Here is a 17,303-nt window from a genome sequence, read left to right on the forward strand (position 1 = left end):
GACGACAGAGGATGAGATGGTTGGATGGCATCACCGACTCGATGTACATGGGTTTGGGTGGACTCTGGGAGTTGGTGATAGACAGGGAGGCCTGGTGTGCTGTGGTTTATGGGGTCACAAAGAGTTGGACACGACTGAGCAATAGAACTGAACTGAACTGAAGCCATGAGGTGAGGCTTGGGGAAGGCCTAAGTCGGCCAGAGGGTTCTTCTAGACTTTGAGGAATAGAAGGAGGGCGTAGAGGTAGGACAAGCCCCTCCACCTTCCACTCCAGGCAGGGCATCCTGCACCTCCCTCATTCTCTCTCTTCCGCCTTCCCATTCTCCTCCCCTGGGTCAGCAGTGAGGAGTGGGAACTAGCCAGCAGGAGGGAGCAGCTCTCAGCAGCAGTGGTGAGGGGCTCCCTGGGGAGCTACTCCAGGCTTCACTAACTGCCTCCTCAGTGCCCAGTCTTTGAACTCAAGGGGTTTCAGTCCTGCTCCCAAGTCACACAGAATCTTGGTCTCCTTATCTAAAGAATGGGATAAAAGTATTGACATTGTGATTGTCAGGAGGCTCTGTGAGAGTGAGGCAGCGCTCAGGAAGGTGCTGCCCTGAGACACAGAGTTGCTGCTTGTCTCTTCTCTCCCCCTGCCACGTCACCCGGACCCTGCTCTCCCCTCTTTCACTCAGCAATACCTGTTCTCCCCTTAGACCCCCTCAGTCTCTTCCTGGCCTTAGAGCCTGTGGCTCTGCCCTGCCGTGGGGCAGAAAGAAGCATTCTCCTTCAGATCTTCAAAGGTGCTGCTGGTGGAGAGGGGCAGGGACTGGGGCGGGGAAGATATCAGGGCTGAGTGAGACCGAGTATTTTTAGTGTTTCATTGGTCTTTGTTTTTTTAAGTGAGGGGAAATTCATAACACAACCAATTTAAAGCATACAGTTCAGGGGCGTTTAGTGCATCGCAGAGTTGTGCAGCCGCCATCTTTCTCTAGTTTCACAACTTGTTCCTCACCCTGGAAGCGCTCTTGCGCCTTAGGTAACCACCTCCCATCTCCTCCCTCCCGCATCCTGTGTCAACCACAAATCTGCGCTCTGTTTCTCTGGATTTGCACGCTCTAGTTATTTCATTCCTTAGTGTCTGGCTGCGTTCACTTAACAGTCTTTTTTTTTTGGCTCTGCTGGGTCTTCATTGCTCTGCATGGGTTTCTCTAGTTGTGGTGAGTGAAGGCTACTCTTCATTGCCGTGCGTGGACTTCTCACTGCAGCGGTTTCTCTTGTTGCAGAGCACTGGCTCTAGGTGTTCGGGCTTCAGTAGGTGTAGCATTTGGGCTCAGAAGTTGCAGTTCTCGGGCCCTAGAGCTTGGGCTCTGTAGTTGTGGTGCACGGGCTTAGTTGCTCCGAGGCATGTGGAATCCTCCCAGACCAGGGATCAAACCTGTGTCTCTTGCATTGGCAGGCAGATTACCATCTACTGCTCCACCAGGCAGGTCCAACATAACGTTTTAACATTACAACATAAAGTTGTGGAGTGAATCAGTACTTAACCCCTTTTTATGGCTGAATAATATCCCATTGTTGCTTTTGAATTGTGGTGCTGGAGAAGACTCTTGACAGTCCTTTGGACTGCAAGGAGATGATACCAGTCAATCCTAATGGAAATCAACTCTGAATAATCATTGGAAGGACTGATGTTGAAGCGGAAGCTCCAGTACTCTGGCCACCTGATACGAAGAGCTGACTCATTGGGAAAAGACCCTGATGCTGGTGAAGATAGAAGGCAGGAGGAGAAGGGGATGACAGAGGATGAGACGGCTAGATAGCATCACTGACTCAATGGACATGAATTTGAGAAAACTTTTTGAGACAGTGAAGGACAGGGAAGCCTGATGTGCTGCAGTCCATGGGGTCACAAAGAGCTGGATACAACCTAGCAACTGAACAGCAACGGTGTTCCATTGTACGGATGGAAGTTTGTCCATTGATGACATGTTTGCATTCTTCCCACCTTTTGGCTGTTGTGGATAGTACTGTCACGAACATTGGTGAGCAAGTATTTTCTTGAATACCTGTTTTACATTATTTTGAGCACATACCTAGGAGTGGAATCACTGGGTTTTATGGTAACTCTATGTTTAACTTTTGAGAAACTGCCGAACTTTTCATAGCAGCTGCACGTCTCTTTGGCTTTAAGATTATATTATTCTAAATGCAAAAGTGATACAACACTATAGAGAATTTGGAAGTTATTTATTGAGCAATTTAAAGACGTTTTTAAGTAATTCAAATTATAAAAAAAATTTTAAGAAAAATATATCCTTATTATAATTCAAATAATTTCCAGAAGAAAAAAAAAGTTTTTTCTGTTCACCCCCATCTTACTCCTTTCCCTCTGGCTGACCATGGTTAACCCTTTGGTTTGTATCCTTCCAAATGTTTTCAAGGCATTTATATAGACTTTGAATTTTCTTTTTTATATAAACATGTCATACTGTCTGTATGCTCCTGCTTTGAAATCTTTCTATTAGTTTCTTGTAAATTTTGATTGCTCCAGCGACTGTCTTGGTGCCAGGCTGAGGGTCCCTGAGACACACCTTGTCCTGTTTTAAAAAAGTCTGGGCCTCAGGTGTGCAAAGCTGTCCTTGGGTGGCTGGATGATGAATATATTATACATTTCCTTTTGCTAACTCCATTTACAATTTTTTTTAAAGGAATATGAATTGCTTTTATAATAAGAAAAATAAAGTAGGGAAGAAAGATGGAGGGCCTGAAGGCCCTGGGCACAGCTTGTATCTTAATTTAGCACTTATTTCATTCCTCTCTCTTGCATAATGAGTTGTTTATGTGTTCGCCTCCCTTGAGGGCGGACAGCGCTTATTCATCTGTTGCCATCCCCTTTCCCTCAGAGTGTGCCAGGCACACAAGTGGCCCCTCCAGGGTTGTGGTTGAGGCCGCAGAGAAGAGGGTGGGTTCCAAAGACCCTCTGTGTCCTCAGCTCAGGGTCATAAAGGTCATGCATTCTCGGGGGTCAGGCCCTGGCTGATCACGCTCTCTGCGGGGGTACCTGGGCCAGCCTCACGGGAAGCTGGGTGTAAGGCAGGGGCAGTTATTTATGGCAGCCCCGGCCAGGGTACCCATGGCAGGCAGCACCCAACTGAGGAAGTAATTAGAGTGCTGCCAGGCGCAGGAAGCAGGGAGAGGGTTGGCGGCTCGGGCTCCCTTTCCAGAGTTATAAATAGCCGGTCTGTTGGCGGAGGTGGAGAGACTTACACACAGGAATGGAGGTGGGACAGCTAGCGCCTGGGGCCGCGGGGGTGGGAGCTGTCTTTGTGGGCTTGTCTGTCTGTTAGTCTGGTTTGGGAAGGGGCAGAGGGTGTCTCACTGGCTGGACAGGGGCATGTGGTCTGTGCCAGGAGGGTCCCTGGCTGAGGCCCTCCTCCCCCCACCTAGGGTTCCCCATCTGTCCCCATAAGACTGGCCTATCTGGGTTCATGTTCCTGCTGGGGGCTCAGACCACTAGCAGGGGCGTCATGACAGATCCCTGCTGGCCCCAGCTTCCAGCCCCAGCCTTCCTGTGAGGAGTTGTTAAGGTTCTGGGTGGGATTCCAGAGCCCGGGATGTTTATAGCAGTTCCGGGGGAGCGGTTCTCTGCTGGTGCTGGGCAGCTCTGTGCCTGACTCATCCCAAAACACTTTATAAATAACCTGGAGGGGAGGAGGGAGGTGGGTGTCCACCCCCATGCCCCCCACACTCTGTGAGCAGGTGGCAGGCACTGAGGGGCCAGGCTTCCTACATGTCTGGGTAGAGAAGCCCCCACTATAGTCAGGAGCCAGGGTCAGGGGTGCTGGGAGACGGGGTTGTCAACCTCTGGAGATGATTCTGGGGCCCCAGAGGGCTTTCTGCTCAGCCATGATGTTAGCACCCCCGTCTTCTGTGAGGTGCATTGGGGGAGGTTCTGGCTGGGCAAAGGGAGCTAATATGGGCTAAACTCACTGGGAGATCCAGGACAGGTCACTCCCCTCCGTGAGTCTCAGAACCCTCTGGTAAAATGAGAGGGTTGAGCTAGATGAGTGCTAAGGTCCTGTCCAGCAGTTGCATTAAAAAAATTTTTTTTTTTGGTAAATTGGAAGATAACTGCTTTATAATGTTGTGGTGGTTTCTGCCATATGACAATGTGGATCAGCCGTAAGTATACATATGTCCCCTCCCTCTTGAACCTCCTTCCCACCTCCCACCCCATCCCACTTCTCTAGGCTGTCATGGAGCACCAAGTTGAGCTCCCTGAGTCATACAGCAAATTCCCACTGGCGATCTCTTTTATACATTACGGTAATGTGCATGTCTCAGCGCTACTCCCTCGGTTGTCGCAGTCTCTCCTTCCCAAGCTGTGTCCACAAGTCTCTTCTCTATGGCAGCAGTTACACTTTTGATTCCATGTCTGACATGTTGTAGGTGTGAATGGGTGGTTAGACATTCCTGTATCACAAGATGTGTGTGTGGGGACCTGGGAGACAGGAGGAGTGGCAGTGACCCCACCTGGAGCCCCATGTGCTAGACAAGGAGACTCTCACTATTCTGGGTGGGTGGACACTGGGAGCCTCTGGGGCCAGGGGGAGAGCTCTGAAAGGTGTGTTCAGACAGAGCCTGATTATTGTCCCTGAGGGAGAAGAGACATTTGACTTGTGTCACCACAGAAGGCTGACTAGGACCTGGGAGGCTGATTTCAGCTCTATGTATCCTGTGCTCTTCCTGCTAGAACCTTTCTGACTTGTGAGGTGGTGAGCTCCCTGTCCCTGAATGAAGGCTCTTCTGTAAGGATGCGGAGGAAGGGATTCCATATGGAGTGAAGGGCTGTAGTTCAGTAGTTCCCCATGTGGCCAGGAAGCTGGATCCATGAAGAGTCTGTTAGTAATACATTCCCCCGGTCTCCACCCCACCGCACCACCCACACTCAGTGGGACTCCCAGGGGTCTCAGCCATGTGGTCCCCACGTCCGCCCTACCGTTCTGTGATGCTATGGTGCTGACCTCAGAAGGTTGAAGCTAAATATATCCCAGCCCCCTACCCTAAATGTATCATGCCGCATAGGTTTGGAGCACTATCCAACCACCGACATAGTGACAATAGGTGAAGGTCAAGAGCAATCTCAGGAGACCATGAATGTGATCTCAATCAATGGACTTGGCCGCACTGCAGAACCTGCACAAATGGCCTTGAAGAAACAAATGTCAAAAATCATGCTTTGGGGGATTAAAGTGCCAAAAGGGGTTCTGGGGCCTTTTGAGGGAAACAGAACAGGGGGCCTTCAACAGGACACTCTGCACTGTCCGTGGCTTCAGGTTAAGCCCAGTCCTGACCAGACGGAGCCTGGTGCGTCAGGGAGCACGTGGCAACAGGCAAGTCCACAGCCCTGATCAGACTCCTTACTCCTCCTCACTTGCTGTGTGACTTTGAGCTTGTCCATTATCCTCTCTAGGCCTCTCATTTGTAAAGTGAGGGGCTTGGACTTTCAAGTCCTCCCCAACTTGATGTCTCCTCCAAAGACTAGGAGCTGGCTATTTGTTAACTTTTGGTGTCAACCATTATTATGACCAGTTTTGTTGCTGTGGAATCCCTCCTTCTGACTTCCCAAATGATTCCTGCCCTCTCCTTGTTAATTTCCCAGGGTCTGCTGGAAGTGTGGCTGGTTTGGCTGACCAGGTAGGAAGGCCTTGCAGGAACAGAGCAGGAAAGTTGATGCGGAGGGAAGGGGTGAACAGGTCGGTGTGCTCAGGCAGTGAGGACCAACTTGGGGACCAAGCCTGGTAGGGGCTCTGAGATGAGGGATCAGGGCTAGGGAAGCCACCAGGAAGCCAAATACTCCACCTCAGAGCTCAAGTTGCAGCCAGAAGGGGGATTCCTAATTCATTACTATGAAAGTCCCAAAGAGTTTGAGACCTCCTAAGAGTACAGTGACCAAGTATTAATGTATAGGAGGCTTCTGAAGACAGACCTGAGTTAGGGATGGGGTGGCAAGGGGGCATTCATTCATCACCAGAGGACACACCTGGCATTGCATCACTCTGTATCCAGCTCTCACACAACCCATCTGAGAAAGTATCATTTGCCATGGCTTACAGGTACAATAGCAAGGCCCAGCTTAGATGTGCTCTCAGATGCACAGCTGGTGAGAGGCAGAGAAGGCTTTGAACTCGGGTCTGGCTGATTCTAAAGCACACAGGGCTCCGTCTACCTTGTGTACCTCCTCCTCTGTAAGGAGTGTTGTTCTCCTAAAGCCCAAGATCATGCCTGTATCTCCCCAAGGTCGGGAGTACATGCAAGTGAGCTGCTATGAAGGAAATGTGAGTTAGAATAAAATTGCCCGGGAGAAATCTGAAATATCCTAGGATCACCCAATACAGTGTCTGTAACTTTTGAAGTTGAGGCCTACCTGGTTGCAGGATGGATTGTCGGGGTTGTGGAGGCAAAGGAGCGCTGGCCCCTGGCAATGAGCTCACATGTTGCCCAGGAAGCCAGCTGCAAGGCTGTTACAACACCTGTGCTTCTGGAGAGGAGGGTATAACGGCTGTGCTGCAGTTAATCAGGGAGGCAGTGCTGGAGTCGTCTGTCAGAGGAGGAGCTGGAATTTATGCAGTTAGAAGTGGGAGAAGAGAGTTCTAGGCAGCTGGAAGAGCATGTGAAAGACGCTCAGAGGCCTGGAAGGGTGTCTGGAGTTGGGGAAACTGGGAACAACTCTATGGGGTTGGAGATGGGGGTAGGTAAGCAGCGAAGGGTATGAGAGACAGGGTTGGACAGGTGAGCAGGGCCAGTCTGGGGAGGGCATATGTCTGACTTTCTGACTTTGGCTGAACCAGTCTCCTCAGATATAAAATGGGAAAATTAAGGCCTTTTCTTTGTACAGGGCTGTCATGAGATTTAAGCTGGATAATGAAAATAAGGGCTTCCCTTGTGGCTCAGCTGGTAAAGAATCTGCCTGCAATATGGGAGACCTGCGTTCGATCCCTGGGTTGGGAAGATCCCCTGGAGAAGGGAAGGGCTACCCACTCCCGTATTCTGGCCTGGAGAATTCCATGGACCATATAGTCCATGGGTTCACAAAGAGTCAGACACAATGAAAATAAAATGGTGGTACTGGGCCAGACACAGGTTCAATAAGTGGTGTTACTATTGTGGTGGTTGTTGCTGCTGCTGGTGGTAATAATAATAACAGCTGGCTTTACTAGTTCCCCTTTGGTCTATTCTTCACACAGTGGCAAGAGTAATTCTGTTAAAATGTGGCAGATCTTGTCCCTCCTCTGCTCACAAGACTCAGGGGCTCCCTCAAAGCCACAGTCCTTGTACTGGTCTTCCAGCCCCTACATGATCTAACCTCCCCCTAACCTCTCCACGTGTCCATCGCTTATTTGAACCACACTGGCCTCTTTGATATGCCTTGAACATGCCAGGTTACTCCTGTCCCAGGGCCTTTGCATTTGCTGCTTCCTTTTCACTAGAATCTTCCTCCTCAGATCCCCACGGGGCTTACTCCCTCACCTCCTCCAGGTCTTTGCTCAAGTGTCACCTCCTTAGTGAGGTCTTTGGCTAAGCTGTCTGAAGTCACAAAGTGCCTCCCCTCACCCACGCTGGCATGCCTCATCTCCCTTCCCTCCCTCATATCCCATCTCTGTGTTTATCGCCTTCTAACATACTGTGCATTTGTATTTCTTGTTCGTCACTCTCATTAGAATACATGGGCTTCCCTGGTGGCTTAGACGGTAAAGAATCCGCCTGAAATGCAGGAGACCTGGGTTCAATCCCTGGGTTGGGAAGATCCCCTGGAGAAGGGAATGGCTACCCACTTCAGTATTCTTGCCTGGAAAACCCCATGGACAGAGGGGCCTGGCAGGCTACAGCCCATGGGGTTGCAAAAAGTTGGACACAACTGAGTGACTAATAGCTTCACTTTGATTTCACTTAGAAAATATGGCCCATGAGGGCAGGGCTTTTTTTCTGTTTTGTGCCTAGTGTCTAGCCTGGAAATGGTACTTGTTCATATGTGTTATTTTTATATTATCATCTCTGGAGCATGGAGAGTGGGTTGGGGCAACCTCCCCCTGCTGGATGTGGCCAGCCCCTGACTGGAACCTCCAAGCTCACCTTGCTTCTTTGGAAAGATGTTTCCTCCAGGCCTTCCTATCTCTTCAACAGGAGCCACAGAACTGCAGGCTTCTAACTGACAGGCTCATCCTCTCTGCAGGCTTCCCTGCTTATTTTAAAACACAGCCCCCTCCACTTGCTCTGGGGCTCCCTCTCTGCCAGGAAACTCAATGAGCATGGGGGTGGGTAGATGGCTCATTTCAGAGGAATTTCCCTGGTTCCCCAAGCAGCCTAGTGCCTGGGAGCCCAGGAGCCTGTGTGGCCTGATTTAGATCCTGGGAGCAGGGCTCCAGCTGCAGCCCTCCCATTCAGCTGGAACCGCATTTGGAGGCGTCTGCAAACTTTCCGCCCTGGTGCATTCCCCTTTCTTCTAGACTACTGGCCTGAGTCCAAGCCTGGGAGGAAGGTACCATGGTCACTCCGTCACTCCACTGGGCTCGGCTCCTTTCCTTTAGGAGCACTGGCTGGAGCCACCCCGTGGGTCTCTAAGACCCCTCCCCTTCCTACAGCCTATGTCCCATTTGCTCATGGCCTGTTGGAACAGCTGACATTTCCGTTTTATCATATTATCATGTCTCCGCTGAGACTTTGGGGAGATACGATACTTTAATTCCCAGTGTGGCTAATGGAATCGCAGGCTGGCAGGGGCGGGATTCTGGAATAGGCTGGCTTTTAGTCTCTGAATTCCCACTAGGGGAGTGGAGACTCTGGAAAGAGGACAGACAGGTTGGAATCCGGACTGTTCATTAGCTGTGTCACTTTGGGCAAGTTGCTGGCCAATCAGGAAAATGACTGCAGTAAAGGTACCACTTCCTCATTGGGCAGCTGTGAGGACTGAGCCGGATGATGTACAGAAGGCCCTTGGCTCAGGCTGAATGAGGCCTCAACAATGGGAGGCTGCTGCTGCTCCAGGATGCTGGCTCTGTGTTTCTCCTGCAGAATGCTGAGCCTCTGGCAGTGCCCAGCCATCCTAGGCCTGTCCGAAGCACTGTGGGAGTCAGTTGGTCTCCTGGAACCTGTCCTGGGCACGAGGCGAGGGCTTCCCCGAGGTGAGGGCTCCCCGCCCACCCCCTACCCCCCTGAGACCTGGATTCTATCCAGCTTTGGATCTGGATGCAGAACTGGGGTCACAAGGGCGGAGTGGAACACTTCTGCCTGGTCCTTCCAGCTTTCTCTTTCTGCCCGACCACAGGGCCCCTGAGGAGGTACCCCTGAGGGAATCCCTGCTCAGGTATTGGGGAGATTCTTCTGACAGTGACTTCAAGTTCACGGAAATGTCTGGAGGATTCCAATTTCCTGCTGTGTTGTATGTAAAATGACTCTAATGAGGGAGAAAAATCTAGACATATTCGAGCAGCTGTAAGACAGGAGAATTTACATATCTCAGGTGTCAGGCCTAGGCGAGCCCTTAGGGTCACGAGGCCCCCCCTCCTCTTTTAAATGATGAAGAGCCTGAGGTCCAGAGGACTCTGAGCTGTCAGAAGTCAAGCAGCTGGTAAGACATGGAGCTGGGACTCAAAGCTGGGCTTCCTGACTCCTCATCCAATGCTCTCTCCACTGCACCCCACCAGCCAGGACACTGGGGCTGGAATCCAGTCTCTGACCACAGAGCCTGTGCAAGTAACCAGGACTCCACACTGCCATCACATGGCCTCTTCCCTCTCTGACACCTGGCCCCAGCCTTCTATAATGAGGCTGTCATGCTTGCAGAGGCTCCTGGGCTTGGCTTAAGATGGGCTTAGGCTGTTCGGGTGGCACCCCATGCCTTTCATTGAGAAAATACTGCCCAACTGCAGAGATTTCACTGGGAGGAAAGGGTTCCTGCCACTGAGCCTAAAATCCCCAGGGATTCCTTTGATTCCATTTCACATAACCACACTCTCTCATGTCACCAGCATCCCTTCTTCTCCCTTCTAGGGCTTCACACCCTTAGAGTCTCACAGGCAGTGATCCTGTCCCTGTTAGTTTGGCAAAACCCAGAATGTGGGTCTTTTCATGTTATAATCAATCCATTTCCTCTGTTTCTGCATTGTTTCAGATACTTCATCTCTGAACATTTTCCAATTTCAGCATATCTTTCCGGAATGGTGGATGCCAAGAACCCAAGGCCACAATCGGGAAAGATCTCCTTAGAAACAGATAGAGGAAGGGAGGGTCCCCACTGGGCAGAATTGTGCTCAAGCTTCCAGTAACCTGGCCATCTGGAAGGTCCTCTCTCCTTCCTTCCTGGAAACTCAGGGCTGCCCAGGTACCAGTCTGAAGGCAGAGGGGATTCCCCAAATGCCCTCCTGGGCACAGAGGATGGACGGAGCCATCCATGTGACTCTGTCTCCATGTCTTCTTTCATGGCCTCCTTTCATCACCCTGGTCCAACTTTTTATTCATTCAATAGGCATTTATTAAGTCCCTGCCGCATACCAGGCCTAGGGCTAGGCACTGGGAATACTATGGTAAAAGAGAGGCATATCGTCCCTACCCTCGAGAAGCCCATCTTCTAGGGCTCGGGAGTGACGGTAAACAAGCAAAGCAATACACCTGTGAACAGGTGAAGTGCAAGGAGGCCAAGCACAGAGTCCAGGGGAGGAGAGTACGAGGGGCCATCTGGAGTGGGTGGCCTAGGAGGCTTCTGAGCAGTGTCATTAAAGCTGAGACCCAAAGGTGGGAAGGACTCTCCTAGGGAAAGATGTGGGAAGGTGTTTCTGGGAGAGGGGACAGGATGTGCAAGAGATTCAGCTGAGAGGAGGGATGGATGGATGGTCCGTGTAGTGTGAGCTAAGGTTGGAGGCGGCCCAGATCTGGAGGGGTCTGTTCATTGTCACAGGTGTCTGGCTTTCTAACGGACTCCCTGTGTGTCCTGAGCATGTAACTTAGCTTAGTTAAACCTCTGCTCCTCTTGGATGGGATGGAACTAGTAACTCCCCTGTACAAGCCTCTTGGAGGCCTCAATGAGACCATGGAAAACCCCAGGGCCCAGCACAGGCCGGCCTTCCACATGGGGAGCAATTCTTATTCCTCTTTCCACCCCTACTTCCTCAAGGAAAAACATTTGAACCCCTTGGCTCTTTTCCCATCCAACCCCTGTCCTCAATCCCATCTCTCCTTAAATGTGGGGCTTTCCCCATTCCAGCTGACACTCAGACAGAACTCGTCAGACTTGCTTGGTAACAAACCCAGTGGTCTGAGCTCTGCGTGTTCTAAACGGTAATCTGGTGAGAGGGACTTCTGCCCTCACTGTGGGCTGGCACGCATGCCTTCATTTCCCCCTGATTCTCTCTTCTTTCTCATCTTTAGATTGTTTTAATTAGTCAGCAGGTACAAAGAGAATATTTCTGGAGTATGTATAAAGTATAAAGAATAAGAGGCTTCCCAGGAGATGCGAGGGGTAAAGAACTCGCCTGCCAGTGCAGGAGACATAGAGATGCGGGTTCGATCCCTGGTTGGAGAAGATTCCCCTGGAGAAGGAAATGACAACCCCCTCCAGTATTCTTGCCTGGAGAATCCCATGGACAGAGGAGCCTGGCGGGCTACGGTCCATAGGGTCGCAAAGAGTCAGGCGCGACTGAGGTGAGTCAGCATGCACGCTTAAAGCATAAGAGCACAGTGAATGCCACTCAGTTTAAGAATGAGAGTGCTGCCTTCCCATATGGAATCCGTGTGCAGTTCCCTTCTTTTCCCTGGAGCTAACCCACCTTCTGGAATTTTGTGTATACATATTTTTTCTTTTCTCTTCTTAATAGTTTTCAGCTTATGTTTATAGACCTGAGTAATGTTTTAGTTTTTGCATGTTTTGAAACTTTATATAAATGGAACGACACTGTGTATTCTTCTGCCTTGTGCCTTTTTAATTCCACACTATTTTCCTAAAATTCGTGCATGCTGTTACTACTAGATAGGATCGCATTGTAGGAATAGAGCATGACTTGATTATTCATTTTCTGGCCTAAAGATAGTTGGGTTGTTTTCAGGTTTTTTTTTTTTTTAATTTCATAACCAGGGCTGTTATAAATGCTCCTGTTCATAACTGAATACACACCCACAAGGTATACAACTAGGAGTGGGTTTGCTGGAATTATATGGGATCACACTAAATTATTTTCCAATTAGGTAGAACATAATACAGAAGTGTTCTTGTTACTCCACAGCTATTCTGCCTGCTTCATAATCGTTGTAATTTTCGGTCATCTAGAGGGTAGAATCTCTCTGTGTTCCTTCTTCATTTTCTGGTGTCTTCACCAACGCGGCTATATTGGCTTTCCTCTTCAGAATCTGTTTCTATGCCCACCTATATTCTTCTTGCCTATAGCAGAGGACACGAGCTTTCTCCTCTCTCAAGACTGGTCCTTTTCTGTCTCCTTTATGATCCCACTCCTTCTATCTTTCCTCTTATCTTCAGCATCCCTCTATTTATGATTTCCAGATTTTAAAAATTAGTAGTGTGGCAGACATGTTGGTCACAGACCCAAGTTCCTCATGATTTTCTACCTCTTCTTCCAGCCTTCCTCCTCCTATAGAGTCTGAAAATGCCAGAAACTTTCCTGGCTTCCCTTGCAGCTACAAATGGCTATATGACTCAGTCTGGCCAATGAGACATAAGGGGACGTCTGGTAGGAAGCTTATGGGAAATATTTTTTGAACATTTATTTCTCTGGGAAAAGGAAGTAGGCTCTCTATCTTCTTTCTTGGCATGGATGTTTATATATAAGAACATGATGTTTGGGGCTGAGGCAGCCGTCTTGCAACTAGAAGGCAGTAAGTCTGAGGATGAGAAACCAGTGTGCTTAGGATGTTGTTGAGACGGGATGGACAAAGCCGGGGTTCTTAGGGACTTGGCTGGACCTCTGAGCTAATCCTGGTGCTCCCATACTCCAAACTTCTTGTTATGTTAATTTAATGGGTTTTTTTTTTGATCAAATTATGTTAGTAAAATCATCTTTTTGCAGCTCAAACATTCTGACTGACAGGGTTGTCTTTGTATGGATGTCTTCTCTTGCCTTTTTTTTTTTTTCTATTTTGTTGACTAACTTCTTTTGTGCTCCTCCAGATTACATTCTAAAGATTCAGGAATGTAATTCCTGATACTCCAGTTGCTCTTGAACTTCCTATAATACTTGACACTGTTCATCTATCCTTTGGAGAACTTTGCCTCCTTGGGCTTCTGTGATGCTTCAGAGTCTGGGGTCTCTATCTACCTTCCTCTCTGTCTTTTTTTCCTGGAGGTCCCACTGGGATTCTTGCCTTCCTTCTCTTCCTCTTGCACTGACTCCTCACCATGAACTGCCCTTATTGAACACTTGCTACATCAGATCAGATCAGTCACTCAGTCATGTCCAACTCTTTGCGACCCCATGAATCGCAGCACGCCAGGCCTCCCTGTCCATCACCAACTCCCGGAGTTCACTCAGACTCACGTCCATCGAGTCAGCGATGCCATCCAGCCATCTCATCCTCTGTCATCCCCTTCTCCTCCTGCCCCCAATCCCTCCCAGCATCAGGGTCTTTTCCAATGAATCAACTCTTTGCATGAGGTGGCCAAAGTACTGGAGTTTCAGCTTTAGCATCATTCCTTCCAAAGAAATCCCAGGGCTGATCTCCTTCAGAATGGACTGGTTGGATCTCCTTGCAGTCCAAGGGACTCTCAAGAGTCTTCTCCAACACCACAGTTCAAAAGCATCAATTCTTCAGCTCTCAGCCTTCTTCACAGTCCAACTCTCACATCCATACATGACCACAGGAAAAACCATAGCCTTGACTAGATGAACCTTTGTTGGCAAAGTAATGTCTCTGCTTTTGAATATGTTATCTAGGTTTGTCATAACTTTCCTTCCAAGGAGTAAGCATCTTTTAATTTCATGGCTGCAGTCACCATCTGTAGTGACTTTGGAGCCCAGAAAAAGAAAGTCTGACACTGTTTCCACTGTTTCCCCATCTATTTCCCATGAAGTGGTGGGACCGGATGCCATGATAGGAGCCAAATTTGGCTCTTTCCAGTGGTCATTTTATTTACTGCTTAGTTATTATTATCCCCACATCACATATATGGAACCTAGGATTTGAGAGGTTAATTAACTTGCCCAAGGCTATCCTGAGTAGCTCAGCCAGTAAAGAATCCACCTGCAATGCAGGAGACCCTGGTTCGATTCCTGGGTCGGGAACATTCCCAGGAGAAAGGATAGCTACCCACTCCAGAATTTTGGGGCTTTCCTAGTGGCTCAGAGAGTAAAGAATCCACCTGTGATGCAAGAGACCTAGGTTCGATCCTTGGGTTGGGAAGATCTCCTGGAGGAGGGCATGGCAACCCACTCTAGCATTCTTGCCTGCAGATCCCCATGGACCGAGGAGCCTGGAGGGCCAAAATCTACGGGGTTGCAAAGAGTTGGACACGACTGAGTGACCAAGCACAAGGCTATCCAGTTAGTAGATGACATTATCTTCTACTTTAATTGTACCATCTTGCCCAAGGCTAGACAGACAGTCCCTTTCTCATAGCTCTCTGTATTTCCTCTCCCAAGGTAAAGTGACCCATTCTTATAGCATCAACTGTACTTTTATAGAGAGACCTCTTCCTTGGTGGCTCAGATGGTAAAGATTCTGTCTGCAATGTGGGAGACCCAGGTTTGATCCCTGGGTCGGGAAGATCCCCTGAAGAAGGGAATGGCAACCCACTCCAGTACTCTTGCCTGGAGATCTCCATGGACAGAAGAGCCTGGTGGGCTACAGTCCATGGGGTTGCACAGAGTCGACATGGTTGAGTGACTGAAGTCCTATAGGCTTGTACTATCTCCTTTTTTCTAAAAAATCACTGAAGCTTCTCCTATCCTTTACATCTGGCATGTATAGAGTTACCTAATCTGCCTTTGTGAATATCCGACCATGGCTTATCCCAGCCATGGAGATGGACGGATGTCTTGCATCCTCTTTGTCTCTTCCCTTCCTCATCTCATGTATTCAGCCAGAAGCAGCAGCTGATAATGACTTCATTTAAAATGTTTCTTGAATCTGTCCCTTTGCCCTCATTCCTGGGCAGTGGCCCATGCCCACCTAGTCTAGCACAATAGTTTCCTCCTTGCTCTTCCTGCTTCAGCCCCTCCCTTCTCACCCGTCCCCAGGATGCTCCCAGATGACCCATCCGGTACGCTGCTTTCCTTGTGTCCCTCACTGTTCTGGATCCCTCGTTGAACCCCCACTGCCTCGCTTTCATGGCTCTTCACTGTCTGGCTCCAGTCTTGTTTCTCTGCAGAGTAGTTCAAATCAGCCAGAGTGGTTTGCTCTTTCACATGTACCTCCCCCTTCCTTAACTTCCAGCAGCACATTTGTCCAACCCTGCCTGACCTCCTCTTGTAAGTGTCAAATGCCACATCTTTCCAAAACCACCTCCATCCCTTGGGGCAAGGTAAGACTTCAGTCACCAGACCCTGGGATCTCTCCCTCCCTCCTTTGAGATTTCCCAAAACACTCATTGTCTGAATATGTCACCAGGGCACCTGACAGTTGCCCACTGTGTCATGGTGCCTAAGCTGGGTTTCCCAAAATCAAGACGGTAAAGTCCATTGTGACTGGAACCATGCTTCTCCTTGCTGAGGCTCAAGGTTGGGGAACTGAATGGAGCCATGCCCTTTCTTGTAAATCAGCCCATCTCCTGTACAAACATTAATTGAGCATCTACTATGTTCTAGGTACTATTCTGAACACTAAGAATGCATCTGAGGAGACAAGTTCTTGCCCTCAAGGAACTTATGGTCTAATAAGAAAACAGATAAATACATTTTAGAAAGTATGAGTGTTTTGTAGGGCAAGTATAAGGTGCTCTTAATAGGGGCACCTTACCATGACTAAGTGTTTCCCAGTTGGCTCAAGTGGTAATGAATCCACCTGCCAATTCAGGTGACACTGGTTTGATCCCTGGGTCAGGAAGATCCCCTGGAGAAGGAAATGGCAACCCACTCCAGTGTTCTTGTCTGGGAAATCCCATGAACAGAGGAGCCTGGCAGACTACAGTCCACAGAGTCACAAAAGAGTGGGACAGGACTTATTAACTAAACCACCGCCACCACAACTGTGGCTGAAATGCCAGGGAAGGCTTCTCTGAGACAGTAAATTTTATTTTTTACTTTAGTTTTTACAAGTCTCAATTTTTTATTATTGGGGGTTTCCCAGGTGGCATAGTTGGTAAAGAATCCTAGAATCAACAAAAAATAACATTTCAATAAATATAATCAGAACAAACAAAATGTAGGGGAAAAGAAAATAAAAACTATATTACCTAAGGAAGTAAATGTTAGTCTGGGGCCTGAAGAGATTTATCCAGGTGAAGAGGAGGGAAAGAACATACCAGGCAGAGTACATATGAAGGCTCAGAAGTGACACAGAATGTAGCACATTTAAGGGACTTTTATTTGAAGATAAAAGTCACACATGGCTCTGGTTGGCATGGAGAGTGTAAAGGAGACAGGTCGGGGGAAGGGCTGGGAGGGATAAGTAGGGCCACGTGGGTTGGACCCCAGAAGAGCTGGGATGGTGTGGCCTTGGTGAAGAGAGGGTGATATTTGTTAGGGGAGGAAGCTATACATACAGGGCCATCTCAGGGGGCATGGAAAGAGGACTAGATGACAAGCAGGCAGGGAATGGTGAACTGGCTGGCAGAACTCGGAAGACCACGGAAGTGTTCCAATCACTGGAACCTGCCCTGTGACCTAGCTGGTGGTTAGGAATTCCGAAAGCTCTGTAGAGTCTACCAGGCCAAGCATGGCATGATAAAAGCCATGAGAGAGGTGTGTATAAAGCCCTGTGTTGGAGCGAGGTGGTTCAAGAAAGGCTTCCTGGGTCTGATGGGCTTTGGAAGGGGACTCCTAGTGCTGGGTGGGTGGGCTCAGGACAGTATTCTCTTTCTTGCCAGAGTCCAGTGCTCAACCCATGATCTAATGGCCTCTGGCTCTGGGGCCCATGGTGGCCGTTATTTCTGGAGGAAGTACCCCTTCTATAGCAGGACCGCTCCTTGGGAGAATTGGGAGGGCAAAGACCACGTCCTCGACATTTATTTCCTACCCAGGCTCTACCAACCTCTGCAAATAGCTACTTTCTCTCCAAGGCAGTTGGATCAACTTGTCCAAACATGCGTAGCCAATAAGTGGGTCTAAATTGAGGTCTTTGTCTACTGTAGCACCTCCCCCACCATCCAAAATAATTTTGTTATA

General features: G+C 49.1%; 1 protein-coding gene across 3 annotated transcripts in view; it reads left to right on the forward strand.

Annotated features, from left to right (window-relative positions):
• Positions 1-871: 871 nt before the first annotated feature.
• GOLGA7B (golgin A7 family member B) overlaps positions 872-17,303 on the forward strand; it is a 38,395-nt gene continuing 21,963 nt past the window's right edge. The window contains exon 1 of one of the 3 annotated variants that reach the window (XM_061403034.1): positions 872-2,021. The gene's annotated coding sequence lies outside the window, so the exon portion shown is untranslated. Of the gene's footprint in view, positions 2,022-3,010; positions 3,261-16,267; positions 16,881-17,303 lie in introns of those variants that run through there. The other 2 variants (XM_061403033.1, XM_061403035.1) reach the window with 2 other exon arrangements.

This window comes from Bos javanicus, chromosome 26 (assembly GCF_032452875.1).
Source record: "Bos javanicus breed banteng chromosome 26, ARS-OSU_banteng_1.0, whole genome shotgun sequence".
Taxonomy (NCBI): Eukaryota; Metazoa; Chordata; class Mammalia; order Artiodactyla; family Bovidae; genus Bos; species Bos javanicus.